Genomic DNA, 16,020 nt, shown 5'->3' with positions numbered 1-16,020 from the left:
TAAAACTCAAGCTTTATGTGGATTCTTCAGAGTGACGAAATTCTTGCTGCCCAGCACAATTTCCCAGGATACACAAGAAGGATTTTGTCAGCCCAAATGGCAGAATGCTCCTTCTCAGTCTGTCGTTGTCCTTTGGGTCTTTTTTTCCAAATTATTGGAAGAAAGTGTGCAGGATGAATTTCAAAATGTTTATTCAAGTGAGCCATTTGTGATACATTGAGTATCTTTACAGTGTGACAGGGAGAAAAGCAAAGAGCACAGATTACTTTTATAGAACACTGGTTAGGCCTCAGCTGGAGTATTGTGTCCAATTTTGGATACCACATTTTAGGAAGGGTGTCAAGGCCTTGGCGAGGGTGCATAAGGGATTTACTAGAACCAGGGACGAGGGAGAGTTATCTGGAGAGACTGGAAAAACTGGGGTTGCTCTCCTTAGAGCAAAGAAGGTTAAGAGGAGATTTGATAGAGGTGTTTAAAATCACAAATATAAAAGCAAAACACTGCAGATGCTGGAAATTTAAAATAAAAACAGAAAGTGCTGGAAATACAAAAAGTGCTGAAGAAGTCATATCCGACTCAACGTCAACTCAGTTCCTTTCTCCACAGATGCTGTTCAACCTGCTGAGTATTTCCAGCACTTTGTGTTTAAAATCAGAGTGATTTTAATAGAGGAAATGAGGAAAATCTGTTTGCAGTGGCAGGACTTGGGTTAAAAATAAAATTGAAGAAAAGACTTGCGTTTATATTGTGCCTTTCACAGCCACTGGGCAAGCACTTTACAGCAAATTAAGTACAGTAATAACTTTCATTTCTATAGTGTCTTTAACATAGTAAAACATGCCAAGACACTTCACATGAACGTTAACAAACAAACTTTGACATTGAGCCATGACCACTGGACAAGCCCCTCCAGCCAATTAAGTACTTTTGAAATAAAAACAGAAAATTCTGGAAATACTCAGCAGGTCTGGCAGCATCTGTGGCAAGAGAAGCAGAGTTAACGTTTCAGGTCAGTGACCCTTCTTCAGAAAAGTACTTTTGAAGAGTTGTCACCTGTTGTAATGCAGAAAATGCAGCAGCCAATATGCACACAGCAAGCTCCTGCAAACAGCAATGTGATAATGTGTTATGTGATGTTGGTTGAAGAATATTGGTCAGGATATAGAGGAAGAAGTTGGAAATAGCGGGATCTTTTACATCCACCTGGCAGGGCAGACTGGGCCTCAGTTTTAATATCTCATCCAAGAGATAGCGAAGTGCCGCACTGCCGGAGATGCTATGATTTTTGTGCTCCAGTCCTGGAGTGGGACTTGAACCCACAACCTTCTGACTCAGAGGCAAGAGTGCTAACTCCTGAGCCACGACTGAAATGCCTGAGCTAAACTGACATGGCAACCAGAGGAGACAGGTTTAAGATAAAGGTAAATAAAAGCAAAATACTGCAGATGCTGGAAATCTGAAATAAAAACAAGAAATGCTGGAAATACTCAGCAGGTCTGGCAGCATCTGTGGAGAGAGAAGCAGAATTAACGTTTCAGGTTAAGGTAAAGGTAATTGGCAAAAGAACTAGAAAGGAGATGAGGAGAAATCTTTTTACACACTGAGTTGTTCTGATCTGTGGCATGTTGCCTGAAAGGATAGTGGAAGCAGATTCAATAATAATCTTTAAAAGGAAATTGGATAAATATTTGAAGGGGAAGAAATTGCAGGGCTATGGGAAAAGAGCATGGGACTGAGACTAATAGGATAGCTCTTTCAAAGAGTTAGCACATAAATGACCTCCTTCAATGCTGTATTACTCTATGATTCTGCTTCAAACATGAGTTTATTGAATGCACACCACTTGCTTTTGTTTTAAGAAAAATAGATTGTTTCATAATTTTTAGATAAAGAAAAGCTGAATTGTGTTTTTGTATATGTTTCATTTTGTGAGGTTTTGAACGAGTTGAATACAAACTGGAAATGAATTTGAGACAGTTTTCAGATGAAGTTTCACATAATAGCTATTAATTTCATTATTTAAGAAACCAAGTCGAGCAGAGAGTTCAGGAGATACAAATGTTGAACATGTGTGCTGTATTATTTCCACTTAAGATTGCAAAACAAATGGCTGATTACAAATTTATACACCTGCGGTGGGTGAAGGAAAGATCATTTGCTGCTGAGTGGGAAAGCCTGGAAGTGTATGATTTTTTTTTTGTATAGTATCCTGATAATGTAAACCATTTGGTTATCAGGTTTTAATCCCAAAATATTTTAAGGCGATTATCGCAGATCAATCTTTTCTAAAGTAAATTCAGGAAATATTTTGATTTGCAGCAAAACTGGCCAAAAATGTGATCTATGGCTGAGGTACTAAATGAGTACTTTGCATCTGTCTTCACCAACGAAGAAGATGCTGCCAAAATCATAGTGAAAGCGGAGGTAGTTGAGACACTGGATTGATAGAAGAGGTATTAGATAGACTGGCTGTAGTTAAAGTTGATAAGTCACCAGGATTGGATGAGGGTGGAAATTGCGGAGGCGTTGGTCAGAATCTCCAATCTTCCTTCGATACAGGGGTGGTACCAGTGAACTAGAGAATTGCAAATGTTATACCCTTGATCAAAAAAGGATAAGGATAAGCCCCGTAACTATAGGCTGGTCAGTTTAATCTCGGTGGTGGGAAATCCTTTAGGTAATCTGAGACAAATTTAACCGTCACTTGGACGTATGTGGATTAATTAAGGAAAGCCAGCATGGAATTTGTTAAGGGAAAATCATGTTGAACTAATTTGGCTGAGTTTTTTGATGAGGTAACAGAAATGGTTGATGAGGGGAGTGTGATTGATGTGGTGTACATGAACTTCCAAAAGACGTTTGATAAAGTCCCACATAACAGGCATGTCAGCAAAGTTAAAACTCGTGGAATAAAAGGGACAGTGGCAGCATGGATATGAAGTTGGTGAGTGACAGGAAATGGAGAGTAGTGGTGAACAGTTGTTTTTCGGACTGGAGGAGAGGAAATAGTGCGAATCTCCAAGGGTCGTTATTAGGACCACTGCTTTCTGGATCTATATTAATGACTTTGACTTGGGTGTGCAGGGCACAATTTCAAAATTTGCAGATGACACAAAACTTGGAAGTATCATGAATTGTGAGGAGGATAGTGATAGACTTCAAGAGGACATAGACAGGCTGGTGGAATGGATGGACATGTGGCGGATGAAATTTAATACAGAGAAGTATGAAGTGATACATTTTTGGTAGGAAGAATGAGGAGAGGCAATATAAAATAGAGTATAATTCTAAAGGGGGTGCAGGAGCAGTGGGACCATGGGATACATGTGCACATTTTGTTGAAGGTGGCAGGGCAGATTGAGAAAGTGGTTTAAAAGACATAAGGGATCCTGGCCTTTATAAATAGAGTATAAAAGCACAGAAGTTATGTTGAGCCTGTATAAACACTGGTTTGGCCTCAACTGGAATATTGTGCCCAATTCTGGGGACCACACTTTAGGACAGATGTGGAAGCATCAGAGAGAGTGCAAAAAAAAATTTACTAGAATGGTTCTAGGGATGAGGAATTTCACTTATGTGCATAGAGTGGAGAAGCAGAGGCTGTTCTCGGAGAAGAGAAAGTTGAGAGGAAATTTGACAGAGTTATTCAAAATCATGTGGTTCCTGGACAGAGTTGATAGTGATAAACTGGTACCCATTTGTGGAAGGGTCGAAAACCAGAGGATACCGATTTCAGGTGATTGCAACAGCGGCTTGAGGAAAACGTTTTACGGAGCTAGTGGTTAGGATCTGGAAAGCACTGCGTGAGAGTGTGTTGGAGGCAGGTTCAATTGCGGCTTTCGAAAGGGAATTCGATAATTATTTGAAGAGACAATATTTTCAGGAAAAGGCGGTGGGCACTTGGACTAGCTGAGTTGCTCTTGCAGAGAGCTGGCACGGATACAACAGGTCAATGGTCTCCTTCTGTGCTGTAACCATTCTATGATTCTACATGATTCCAGCCATGCACCTAGCGAAGCTGTTCCAGTACAGCCACATTACCAAAAGGATGTGGATGCTTTGGAGAGGGTGCAGAGGAGGTTCACCAGGATGTTGCCTGGTATGGAGGGCGCTAGCTATGAAGAGAGGTTGAGTAGATTAGGATTATTTTCATTAGAAAGACGGAGGTTGAGGGGGGACCTGATTGAGGTGTACAAAATCATGAGAGGTATAGACAGGTTGGATAGCAAGAAGCTTTTTCCCCAGAGTGGGGGATTCAATTACAAGGGGACACGAGTTCAAAGTGAAAGGGGAAAAGTTTAGGGGGGATATGCGTGGAAAGTTCTTTACGCAGAGGGTGGTGGGTGCCTGGAACGCATTTCCAGCGGAGGTGGTAGACGCGGGCACGATAGCGTCTTTTAAGATGTATCTAGACAGATACATGAATGGGCAGGAAGTAAAGAGATACAGACCCTTAGAAAATAGGCGTCAGGTTTAGATAGAGGATTTGGATAGGCGTAGGCTTGGAGAGCCGAAGGGCCTGTTCCTGTGCTGTAATTTTCTTTGTTCTTTGTAACAGTGGCATCTACCCGGCAATGTGGAAAATTGCCCAGGTATGTCCTGTGCACAAAAAGCAGGACAAATCCGACCCGGCCAGTTACTGCCCTATCATTCCACTCCCGATCATGAGCAAAGTGATGGAAGGTGTCATTGACAGTGCTATCAAGTGGCATTTGCTCAGCAATAACCTGCTCACTGGCACTCCGTTTGGGTTCCACCAGGGCCACTCAGCTCCTGATCTCATACAGCTTGGTCCAAACGTGGGGAAAAAAAAGAGCTGAACTCCAGAAGTGAGGTCAGAGTGACTGCCCTTGACATCAAGGCAGCATTTGACCGATATGGCATCAAGGAGCCCTAGCAAAATTCGAATCACTGAGAATCGCAGGAAAACTCTCCACTGGTTGGAGTCATACTGAGCACAAAGGAAGATGGTTGTAATTGTCGGAGGTCAATCATCTCAGTCCCAGGACATTGCTGCAGGAGTTCCACAGGGTAGTATCCTAGGCCCAACCATCTTCAGCTGCTTCATCAATGACCTTCCCTCCATCATAAGGTCAGAAGTGGGGATGTTCGCTGATGATTGCACAATGCTCAGCACCATTCGTTACTCCTCAGATACTGAAACATCCTGTGTCCATATGCAGCAAGACCTGGACAACATCCAGGCTTGGGCTGATGTGTGGTGTGAATGTTACTTGCCATTCAAGTGCCAGGCAGTGACCATCTCAAACAAGAGATAATCTATCCATCCGCCCCCCCCCTCCCGCCTTGACATTCAGTGGCATTACCATCGCTGAATCCCCCACTATCAACATCCTGCGGATTATCATTGACCAGAAACTGAATTGGAGTAGACGTATAAATACCATGGCTTCAAGAGCAGGTCAGAGGCTGGGAATTTTTCGGTGAGTCACTCGCGTTCTGACTCCCCAAAGCCTGGCCACCACCTACAAGGCACAAGTCAGGAGTGTGATGGAATACTCTCCACGTGCCTGGATGGGTGCAGCTCCAACAACACTCAAGAAGCTCGACATCATGCAGGACAAAACAGCCTGCTTGAATCCACAAACATTCACTCCCTCCACCACCGCCACACAGTGGCAGCAGTGTGTACCATCTACAAGATGCACTGCAGCATCGCACCAAGGTTCTTTAGACAGCACCTTCCAAACCCGTGACCTCTACCAACTAGAAGGGCAAGGGTAGCAAATGCATGGGAACACCACCACCTGCAAGTTCCCCTCCAAGTCACACACCATCCTGACTTGGAACTATATTGCTGTTCCTTCACTGTCTCTGGGTCAAAATCCTGGAACTCTCTTCCTAATAATACCCACCTCACATGGACTACAGCGGTTCAAGAAGGCAGCTCACCACACCACCTTCTCAAGGGCAATTGGGGATGGGCAATAAATCGTATCGACACTCTCTGATCACTGATTCTCTTGCATTTCTTCCATTTGTTTCTTCTGTGGAACTGGTACCAATGATCTTCTGTTCTTCCTTATCATCCCCTGGTTGGTCTAGACAATGTATGATCTTGGATATGGCGATTTCTCTATCACTTCTCATGTCTATTCTGGTCTTTAACCCAAACCAATTCACCAGGTTGAATGTCTGACAGTTATCTCAATCTGTAACGTCTATCATAATTCTCAGCTTGAATTGACCGTTCCCTATTCTCTCTCTCCCTCATTTTTTCCAAATCTTCTGCGCTAATTTGTGGCTTTAGTGTACTTGGGAGAATAGGATGTTGTGTCTTCAACCTTCTTTCCATTAATTATTCACGTGGCTAACCCATTCTGAAGTGGTGCAGATCGATAGCTTAACAGTGCCAGTTGAAAATCTTAATTTTTCTTCAATTAGATCTTCGCAGTTCGTACACCTCTCTTCGCATCTCCATCAGCCTGAGGGTATCTCGGTGAAATGGTGACATGAACAAATCCATATGTTTCAGTAAATTCTTTGAAACTTTCGTTCACAAATTGCGGCCATGTAGTAGCTGAACTTCAACCCATCACAAGTAATAGTCTATGACAATCAGGTACATCTTCCCTTTATGCTCAAAGTGGTGCTCCCATGGCCTGGATGGAAACAAGATGACATAAGTGGCTCTTTTAACTCGTGCCTGGTAGTCGCAATTGTGTTGTATCTGGATACCATTTTTTTGATTTGATAAGCCAGGCCACCATACTGAGTTTCTGGTTCTTGCTCGACACTTAGTGATTCCTAAATGACCTTGGTGTAATTTCTCCAAAATATCTAATCTTAAAGCTTTTGGGATGACCAATCTTTTGTCGTAGACTAGCAAATCATCCACAATACTCAGATAACATCTTTGCTCATGATATTTCCTTAAAATTGGGTTACGTGGCATATATGCTGGCTAACCTTTCTCACAATATTCTGTTATCCTATCGCATACCTTGTCTTCTTTTTGCAAGTTTCTGATTCACTCAAATTTTGAGCTGTTGCTGGTAAATTCTCAGTTATTGTTAAAGCATAGACTTCTACTTCCTCCAGAAGTAAGATATTTCTTTCTTCAGGTCTTCCAATTGTCGCTCGTGATAATGCATCTGCTGTTATTTGCTGTTTACCTGGAACATATCCAGTCATTGAATTAAACCTCATTCATCTGAGTTGAACTCTTTTTATCCTTGAAGGTAACTTTGCTAGCTCTTTCAAAGTCAGCGATGTCACCAGTGGTTCGTGGTTGGTTTCAATCTTGAACTTAAGGCCCAATCCATAGACAGAAAATTTTTCGCATGTCCACGTTGCTACTGACGCTTCCTTCTCAATAACTGCGTATCTCTATTCGGTTTCAGTTAATGAACGAGATGCGAAATACACAGGTCTGCGACTTCCATCCTTCTGGACTTGAAACAAGACTGCACCTAATCGTATTGCTGATGCATTCACCGTTATTATGGTTGTTAGCTCTGAATCATAGTGCGCTAACACCTCTGACGAAGTTAACATAGAACATAGAACAGTACAGCACAGTACAGGCCCTTCGGCCTACGATGTTGTGCCGAACCTTTAACCTACTCTAAGATCAAACTAACTACCTACCCTTCATTCTACTATCATCCATGTACCTATCCAAGAGTCGCTTAAATGCCCCTAATGTATCTGCTTCTACTACCACCGCTGGCAGCGCATTCCACGCACCCACCACTCTCTGTGTAAAGAACCTACCTCTGACATCTCCCTGAAACCTTCCTCCAATCACCTATCAAGTCTATCAAGTCACCTCTCATCCTTCTTCGCTCCAATGAGAAAAGCCCTAGCTCCCTCAATCTTTCTTCGTAAGACATGCCCTCCAGTCCAGGCAGCATCCTGGTAAATCTCCTCTGCACCCTCTCTAAAGCTTCCACATCCATCCTATAATGAGGCGACCAGAACTGAACACAATATTCCAAGTGTGGTCGAACCAGGGCCTTATAGAGCTGCAGCATAACCTCGCGGCTCTTAAACTCAATCCCCCTGTTAATGAAAGCCAACACACCATACGCCTTCTTAACAACCCTATCAACTTGGGTGGCAACTTTGAGCGATCTATGGACATGGACCCCAAGATCCCTCTGTTCCTCCACACTACCAAGAATCCTGTCTTTAAGCCTGTATTCCGCATTCAAATTCGACCTTCCAAAATGAATCACCACACTTTTCCAGGTTGAACTCCATCTGCCACTTCTCAGCCCAGCTCTGCATCCTGTCAATGTCCCGTTGCAACCTACAACAGCCTTCCACACTATCTACAACTCCAGCAACCTTCGTGTCATCGGCAAACTTGCTAACCCAACCTTCCACTTCCTTATCCAAGTCATTTATAAAAATCACAAAGAGCAGAGGTCCCAGAACAGATCCTTGTGGAACACCACTGGTCACCGAGCTCCATGCTGAATACTTTCCATCTACTACCACCCTCTGACTTCTATGGGCCAGCCAATTTTGTATCCAGACAGCTAACTTTCCCTGAATCCCATGCCTCCTTACTTTCTGAATGAGCCTACCATGGGGAACCTTATCAAACGCTTTGCTAAAATCCATATACACCACATCCACTGCTCTTCCTTCATCAATGTGTTTTGTCACATCTTCAAAGAATTCAATAAGGCTTGTGAGGCATGACCTGACCCTTACAAAGCCATGCTGACTTTCTCTAATAAAACCATGCTTTTCCAAATAATCATAAATCCTGTCACTCAGAATCCTCTCCAGTAATTTGCCCACTACTGACGTAAGACTGACTGGTCTATAATTCCCAGGGTTATCCCTATTCCCTTTCTTGAACAAGGGAACAACATTTTCCACCCTCCAATCATCCAGTACTACTCCAGTGGACAGTGAAGATGCAAAGATCATCGTCAAAGGCGCAGCAATCTCTTCCCTCGCTTCCCGTAATATCCTTGGGTATATCCCGTCTGGCCCCGGGGAGCTTATCTGTCCTCATATCATTCAAAATTTCCAGCACATCCTCCCTCTTAACCTCAACCTGTTCGAGCATATCAGCCTGTTCCATGCTGTCCTCACAAATGACCAGGTCCCTCTCACTAGTGAATACTGAAGCAAAGTATTCATTTAAGACCTCCCCTAACATCTCTTTGATTCTCTCAAAGGATTTTTTCTGGCTTTCTCCCCAATATTACATAATATTGCTCTTTAACAGTTGAAGCAAGGGCTCGTTTATAGTAGCTAAATTAGTAAAAATTTCCCTACCTGATTCATCCTTCCCATGAATCATTGTAGTTCTGTTATGTTCTTTGGTTCTGGGAAATCTTTTATTACCTTTGTCTTCTGTGGATCTGCCTTGATATCTGACCCATCAATTATGTGACCAAGGAACTTCACTGTTGTCTGCAAAAATACACACTTCTCATTTAATGTGAGACCTGCTTCTTCTGGTCTTTGTAATACAGCTCTTACCCTTGTGTCGTGTTCTTTCTGGTTTGCTCCATGAATTAGGACATTGTCCATTTGACAGATTATTCCCTCTGAGCCTTTCAGGATTGTTGACATCGTTCTCTGAAAGATCTCTGGTGCCGATGTCATACCAAACGGTAATCTATTGAAACAGAATCTCCCAAGTGGTGTTATAAATGTTGTCAACAATTTAGACTCTTTGTCCAAAGGTAACTGCCAGAATCCACTGTTTGCATCTAATTTCGTAAATATGGAGCTTTTTCCCAGCTTTGCTAAACTTTCATCCACTGATTCCATAGGGTGGATCCCTCTCTCTACTGCTTTGTTGAGTGAGGTCTACACAGATTCTTCTGAATCCATTTGGTTTCTTTACTAGAACCATGCCAGAACACTGTCTAGTTGGTCTAGTTACTGCTGATATCACTCCTTGGTTCTGCATTGCTTCTACTTTTTTAATTTTTTCCAGTAGTGGGTGTGAGAACTTTCTCAGTATAAATAAACACATAGGCTCTGCCTCTTTTCTCAGACCCAATCCTCTAAATAGCTTTGGGAATTCAGCCCTAAAATCTCTTGGTTGGTTCTCTTGTCCCTTAATTTCTTCTATCCTACATATCAGTTATAGGTCGACACATGCCTTCCTGCTGAGTAATGAACGACTTTGATTCTTAATAATATGCAGCGTTTCAGGAATCTCTTTATTATTGTATCTTAAAGTCGTTCTCAGTTCCCCTATAACTTTCAGCTCTATGCCTCCAGGCCCATATAGCGTCTTCTTTGTTGTTCTGAAGCACCCTTCTTTAGCCATGGTTCCCGATCCTATAGAACAGAAACCGCTGCTCTTGTGTCTAACTTAAACTAGTTTTATTGTCTGCTACCATGATATCTACTGTCCAGCAATTTTCATTTGCTCCTTGTATTTCTCCTAAGAAAGGAGTTTCAATCGTTTGCTCATCTTGTACCTTTTAAACAATTTGTCCCTTGGCTGGTCTGCAGCATTTGCTTCTTGCTGCGACACATTGACTGGAAATGTCCCTTTCTTCTACATAGGAAACTTTCCACCTCCCTGGCTGGGCAATTTTCCTGCCAATGTCTCTCTTGGCCACACCTGCCACAATTCAGTGCTGCTGCCTCTGAATGCCTTTCCCACTTTTCGGGCTTTTTGGGGCCATTCCTTTCCAATTTTTCACCAACTCCACTGAGTCTAATGCCTTTGAGATCGGACTCTCCCTGCTCCCTTGAACTACAAGTCAGTTATATTTTCTAACCTAGCTGAATGCCTTTTTGTAAACTCACGTCTTCCCTCGACTGTAGTTGCTTTGACAGCGCATCATCAATATCCCCAACTATGATTTTATCTCAAATTAATTCCTCACGCAAGCTTCCATACTCGCAATCTTCAACAATCTTGTATGATCATTAATAAATGGTTCAACGCTTTCTCCTTTTCTCTGGGTGTGCTCATTAAATTTTGCCCATTCAAGAATAACATTTTTGTCTGATCTTGAAATACCCTTCTATAGCTTTCATGACTTCAGCATAAGTAGTTTGCTTCCCATTGATTCCTTGGGTTACGAGAATGTCATCTGCACATCCCCATGGAGTATAACAATGTCCTGACCTGCTCTTTGTCTGGTCTCCATGCTAAACCCGACACAGGACGGTACCTCTCGAACAGCTGGACCCATTTTGCCTATACTCTTTAAGGTTTAAGGTAACTTAAGTTTATTTGCAAACGTCTATCATCTGCGGCTGCTACTACAATACTCCTCATACGAGGCTCTGTACAATCCATGACATCACATCCTGTAATGATGCTTACAGTCTATTTACATATCTACCTAGCAACAACATACATCACATCATACTACAGTAGTCACACTTTCCTTACCTCTGGCATTCAGCTCTTTTGTCCATGTAAATGTAGGAAAGTATGTCAAACAACAGTTCTTACAACGAGGATCATTTGCATTTTCAACCTCCTGCCCACAGTTCTTTGTTACAGATGTAAAACAATTTTAGTATGTTTAATGTTTAAAATGTGTTTCAGCACCCCTTCTCCCCAACATTTCCACAGTGTCCATAAATTAATCTGCAACCTCACCTGTAAGTGAATCTGCTGTTTATTTCAGGAATCAAGATGGATTATAGCTTCTGGCCTTAAAGGGACAAATATCTGCTTTATCTGGTGTAAAGTACCTGTATATCAAACAGTGTATCTTCTCTCTTACCGCAAGCAGTGACATGGAGATTTGGTAGTATTTAATGTAGAAGTGTCTGTAGTTGCAAGGGAGGGGACTCTTAATAAATGTTTTGACCTATCCACTACAATTTGTAACATTTTTAGCTGCTTCCAAAGTAACAGAAGTCAGCCGCCAACTTAGGATAGATGGGCAGCTTCTACCAGTGCTGGCACTATTGTTGATGGAAGGGGGCCAAAATGTTTCCATTGGCAGAAATGGTTGGGAACAATTAAACATACCTTTATGTAAGAATGTCTTATCTCTGTATCATTGATCCTTTCTACACCATTGAAGACTATTTGTATGCTTAACATGAAGTGATTCTCATGAGTTAAGGGGAAAATTGGACGTGTTTAGACAGATTCTACTGCTGCGGATCCCCCCAACCGGCAGGGTTTCTTTTTAAACTGCTTAGCCTTCACTTCCTTTCTCTTTTCAGATGCTGACACATCTGCTGTGCATTTCTCATAGATCCTATTTTATACCCGATTTCTGATATTTGCAGTTTTTGTTTCTGTCCAGTCTTGATATCTGCACTTCAGTATACATTGGAATAATTCTAATTTTGGCTATGCCCTTTCACAGACTGTTGATCGCTGCTAATGTGGCAACTGTAATATCAGCAAAAATCCATTGTTACAACATATGTGAACTGTTTGCGGTTCATTCTGCTACTTTCTAGAACTTCAATTTAGTCCTGTGTTTTTTTGCCTAGATAGCACACTCCACCTGCATCTCAACATAAAATACAATAGTTGAAAAGTTTCTTTGCTACAAGTAGAAGTGCAAAGAGCGTGTTGTGTATTCAAGAAATATAGGGTGGAATTTTCTGCCCTTTGAAAAATTTCAGGCGTTGGGACCATTTCTGGGTCCCAACCCTGCATGGGTCAGAGTTGCTTCCACGGGGGGAATCTTCTGGGAGGCGGCCACTTAACAGGCTGCCTTCACATTCGCCTTCCATCTAAGGATGGCTGGCGGATTCCTAAAGCAGGACACTTAATAAGAGGGCCTGCAGCACTGGACGGACGGTGGCCCAACCGTGAGAGGTGGGCGCTGCTGAGGCAGGTCAGGGAGCAGGAAGGTGTCTCAAGATGGAGGTGCCCTTGGAAGCCTGCTTAAGATTTTAATATAAGGAAGGCCCACAGCTCTTGAGGGCCATCTGTATGGAGGAGAATCTCCTCCACAGGAATGGTCATGTTCCAGGATGTGGCCTTCGCATTCATGCAGTGCAATAATGGGGCCAGTGAGAGGAGACACAGATGACCTTCATGCCTGCTGCCAGGAAGTCGTCTCCAAGCTGCTGTCAGCCTCCTGACTCAGCGGGAGGCCAGTCCGACACTGGGAAAATCCCATTAGCCTTAAATGGGTCTTTAATTGGCAACCTGCTGATGCTGGGTAGGTAGTCACTGCCACATTTCGCCCACCTCTGGCACGGAGGTGGGAACGCATCAGGAAGCTGACCAGACACGCAACTTTCTAAACTTATTCACAGCCCCGCCTCCACAGAGCTTGGAAGATTCTGCCCAGAGGCTGTGTTATCTGTGAGTGTTTGTTGTGTTACGACCAACCGCTCCTATCAAAGCCCCCAATCAAAATATACGATTCTGATTGTGGTGGGAGAGACGCATTGATAATTCAATCCCATCGTTCCACAGATCGCCTAACATATCATTTAAAACTTTCCAAATTAAAGCAAGACCCAGCCAAATTGTACCATATATTAATGATTTAGATGATTTAGATATATTAATGATTTAGATTGCATTTAAATGCAATATCTCCAAATTTGCAGCTGACACAAAACTGGGTGGGAGGGTGAGTTGTGAGGAGGATGCAGAGAGGCTTCAGGGTGATTTGGACAAGTTGAGTGAGTAGGAAAATGCATGGCAAATGCAGTATAATGTGGATAAATGTGTGGTTTTCCACTTTGGTAGCAAAAACAGGAAGGCAGATTATTATCTGAACGGCAATAAACTGAGGGCAATATGCAGCGAGACCTGGGTGTTCTCGTACACCAGTCGCTGAAGGTAAGCATGCAGGTCCAACAGGTGGTAAAAAAGGCAAATGGTATGTTGGCCTTCATAGCGAGAGGATTCAAGTACAGGAGCAGGGATGTCTTGCTGCAATTATACAGGGCCTTGGTGAGGCCACACCTAGAATATTGTGTGTAGTTTTGGTCTCCTTATTTGAGGAAGGATGTTCTTGCTATTGAGGGAGTGCGGCGAAGGTTTACCAGATTCTTGGGATGGTGGGACTGACGTATGAGGAGAGATTGAGTCGGTTAGGATTATATTTGTTGGAGTTCAGAAGAGTGAGGGGGGGATCTCATAGAAACCTATAAAATTCTAACAGGACTTGACAGGGTAGATGCAGGAAGGATGTTCCCGATGGCAGGGTGTCCAGCAGCAGGGGTCATAGTCTAAGGATACGGGGTAAACCATTCAGGACTGAGATGAGGAGAAATTTCTTCACCCAGAGAGTGGTGAGCCTGTGGAATTTGCTACCACAGAAAGCAGTTGAGGCCAAAACGTTGTATGTTTTCAAGAAGGAGTTAGATATAGCTGTTGGGTTTAAAGGGATCAAAGGATATGGGCGCGAAAGCGGGAACAGGTTACTGAGTTGGATGATCAGCTCGAAGGGCCGAATAACCTACTCCTGTTCCTATTTTCTATGTTTCTGTGTTTCATCTATTAACCCCCAAATGAGGCCAACCAAACCAGGTGTCTTTAAATCAACAAATTAACTCTTTAATTAGATGAACTAAATTCTTAAACACTACGACGATATAAACAGCATTTAAAACAGAAAAAATTAGAGTCCTTGCAAATTTACAGTCCAGTGTTGCTCAAAGTCCTCACAGGATATTGTTCAAAGTCCTCACAGAATGTTGCTTTCCTTTTCCAGCGAATTTCAACAATTAATGACTTGCAAACACTTTGAACAGAGTCAATCTGACTTTAGAGTTTTTGAGGGATAAAAGATTGTCACAGTCTTCCCTTTCTTCAATTTAAATTACCAGAGATCTCTGTTTTGGCTTGACTTTTTCTTAGAATTTTGGGAGATAATAATAAACAGACTAAAATCCTATACCTTCAGTTTAAATGGTTGAGAGCTCTTTTTCAGCTTTCTGAACACCACAGCTGTCTGTGTCTTCTGTGTCTGTGTCTGTTAGAACAAACTGTCTTCCACCAAAGCCAGTTCAAAACTGAATTGTAACAGATATATCGCATGAGACTCACTCCCAGTGGCTGTTTCTATGGTAACGAGAATGCACCCTTTGAATTGCAGTCTCCAAATGTCTGTTTCGAAGGCAATGAAAATGCACTTTCCTATAACTCCTGAGGCTTGCTGGCTCTTAAAGCAATACTGTTCCCTTGCAAGCCTTAAAGGCAAACTGCATATTCCTGGAAAAAAACTACAGGACCATGACACTTGTTTGTTTAAGGTGGAAGAGCATGCAAATTAATCTGTCATCCTGGAGCCACCTGTTAGAATTTGCAGGAGAGCAACCCAGTCAAAGGTCCTTCGGATTTTCACTTACTTGTGGGAAAGTATTTGACCCTCTTGCTCTTCCTGTGATAACATGTGAGTTGGAGGATTGAAGCTGCCCTAGCACACACTGGCTTCTCAGTGCTGTGTACTGCCATTGCCATCTTCGTATTAGAGCTATTGCAAACCCAGATCGTGCATGTCTTCTTGATACTTGGTAATTCTGCACCCTTTCTCCTCACCATTTTGTAATAATGACAGCCGACTACTCTTACTCGTTCAACCTGTGGATCTCCAAATTGCCTATTTTTCTCAGCTTTCCCTTTCTCTTACAATCCAAGGCTTTTAAACCCCAAGCTGGGCATCACCGTTATTCATTCATCACCTCTTCTGTTGTCTGTTTTCACCTTTGATATTGTGGCCTTGGCCATTCACTTGAGTTTCTCAAGTTACAGAAAAAGTATGATTATTCTTTGTGACATTTTGAAAGGTAAATATTTAAGGTGAGGAAACATTTCACTTCAGGCCCCTGCAAAGCCAATATGTATTTTTTTTAGAATCAACTGTAAGCTCTCAATTCCCATACACTTTTGTTGATGAACTGCAACTAATTCCCCTGTTACACCCTGCTGAAGTTCACAAGTTAGAATCATTCTGCAGTTAATACACCCTGATAACTAAGCTATTCAATTAATAAAAACAGGAGATGCTACACAGCTGGATCTACCGGCCGCTGAAAAGACAAAAGACAGATTAACGTTTCAGGTATAAGGCCATTGCCCGAATGGATCTTTTTTCCTCATTGATGGAGCTACTGTGTGTTTCC

The 16,020-nt window shown here is 42.5% G+C and overlaps 1 protein-coding gene across 10 annotated transcripts in view; it reads left to right on the top strand.

Annotated features, from left to right (window-relative positions):
- disp1 (dispatched homolog 1 (Drosophila)) overlaps nt 1-16,020 on the top strand; it is a 567,770-nt gene that overhangs the window by 299,462 nt on the left and 252,288 nt on the right. The window contains exon 1 of one of the 10 annotated variants that reach the window (XM_068028055.1): nt 892-1,009. The exons of the other annotated variants lie outside the window; for them this stretch is intronic. The gene's annotated coding sequence lies outside the window, so the exon portion shown is untranslated. Of the gene's footprint in view, nt 1-891; nt 1,010-16,020 lie in introns of those variants that run through there. 10 annotated transcript variants of the gene reach the window in all.

The sequence above is a fragment of the Heterodontus francisci genome, chromosome 3, assembly GCF_036365525.1.
Source record: "Heterodontus francisci isolate sHetFra1 chromosome 3, sHetFra1.hap1, whole genome shotgun sequence".
Lineage (NCBI taxonomy): Eukaryota > Metazoa > Chordata > Chondrichthyes > Heterodontiformes > Heterodontidae > Heterodontus > Heterodontus francisci.
The sequence above is the reverse complement of the archived record's forward strand: the minus strand, read 5'-3'. Positions and strand labels throughout refer to the sequence as shown.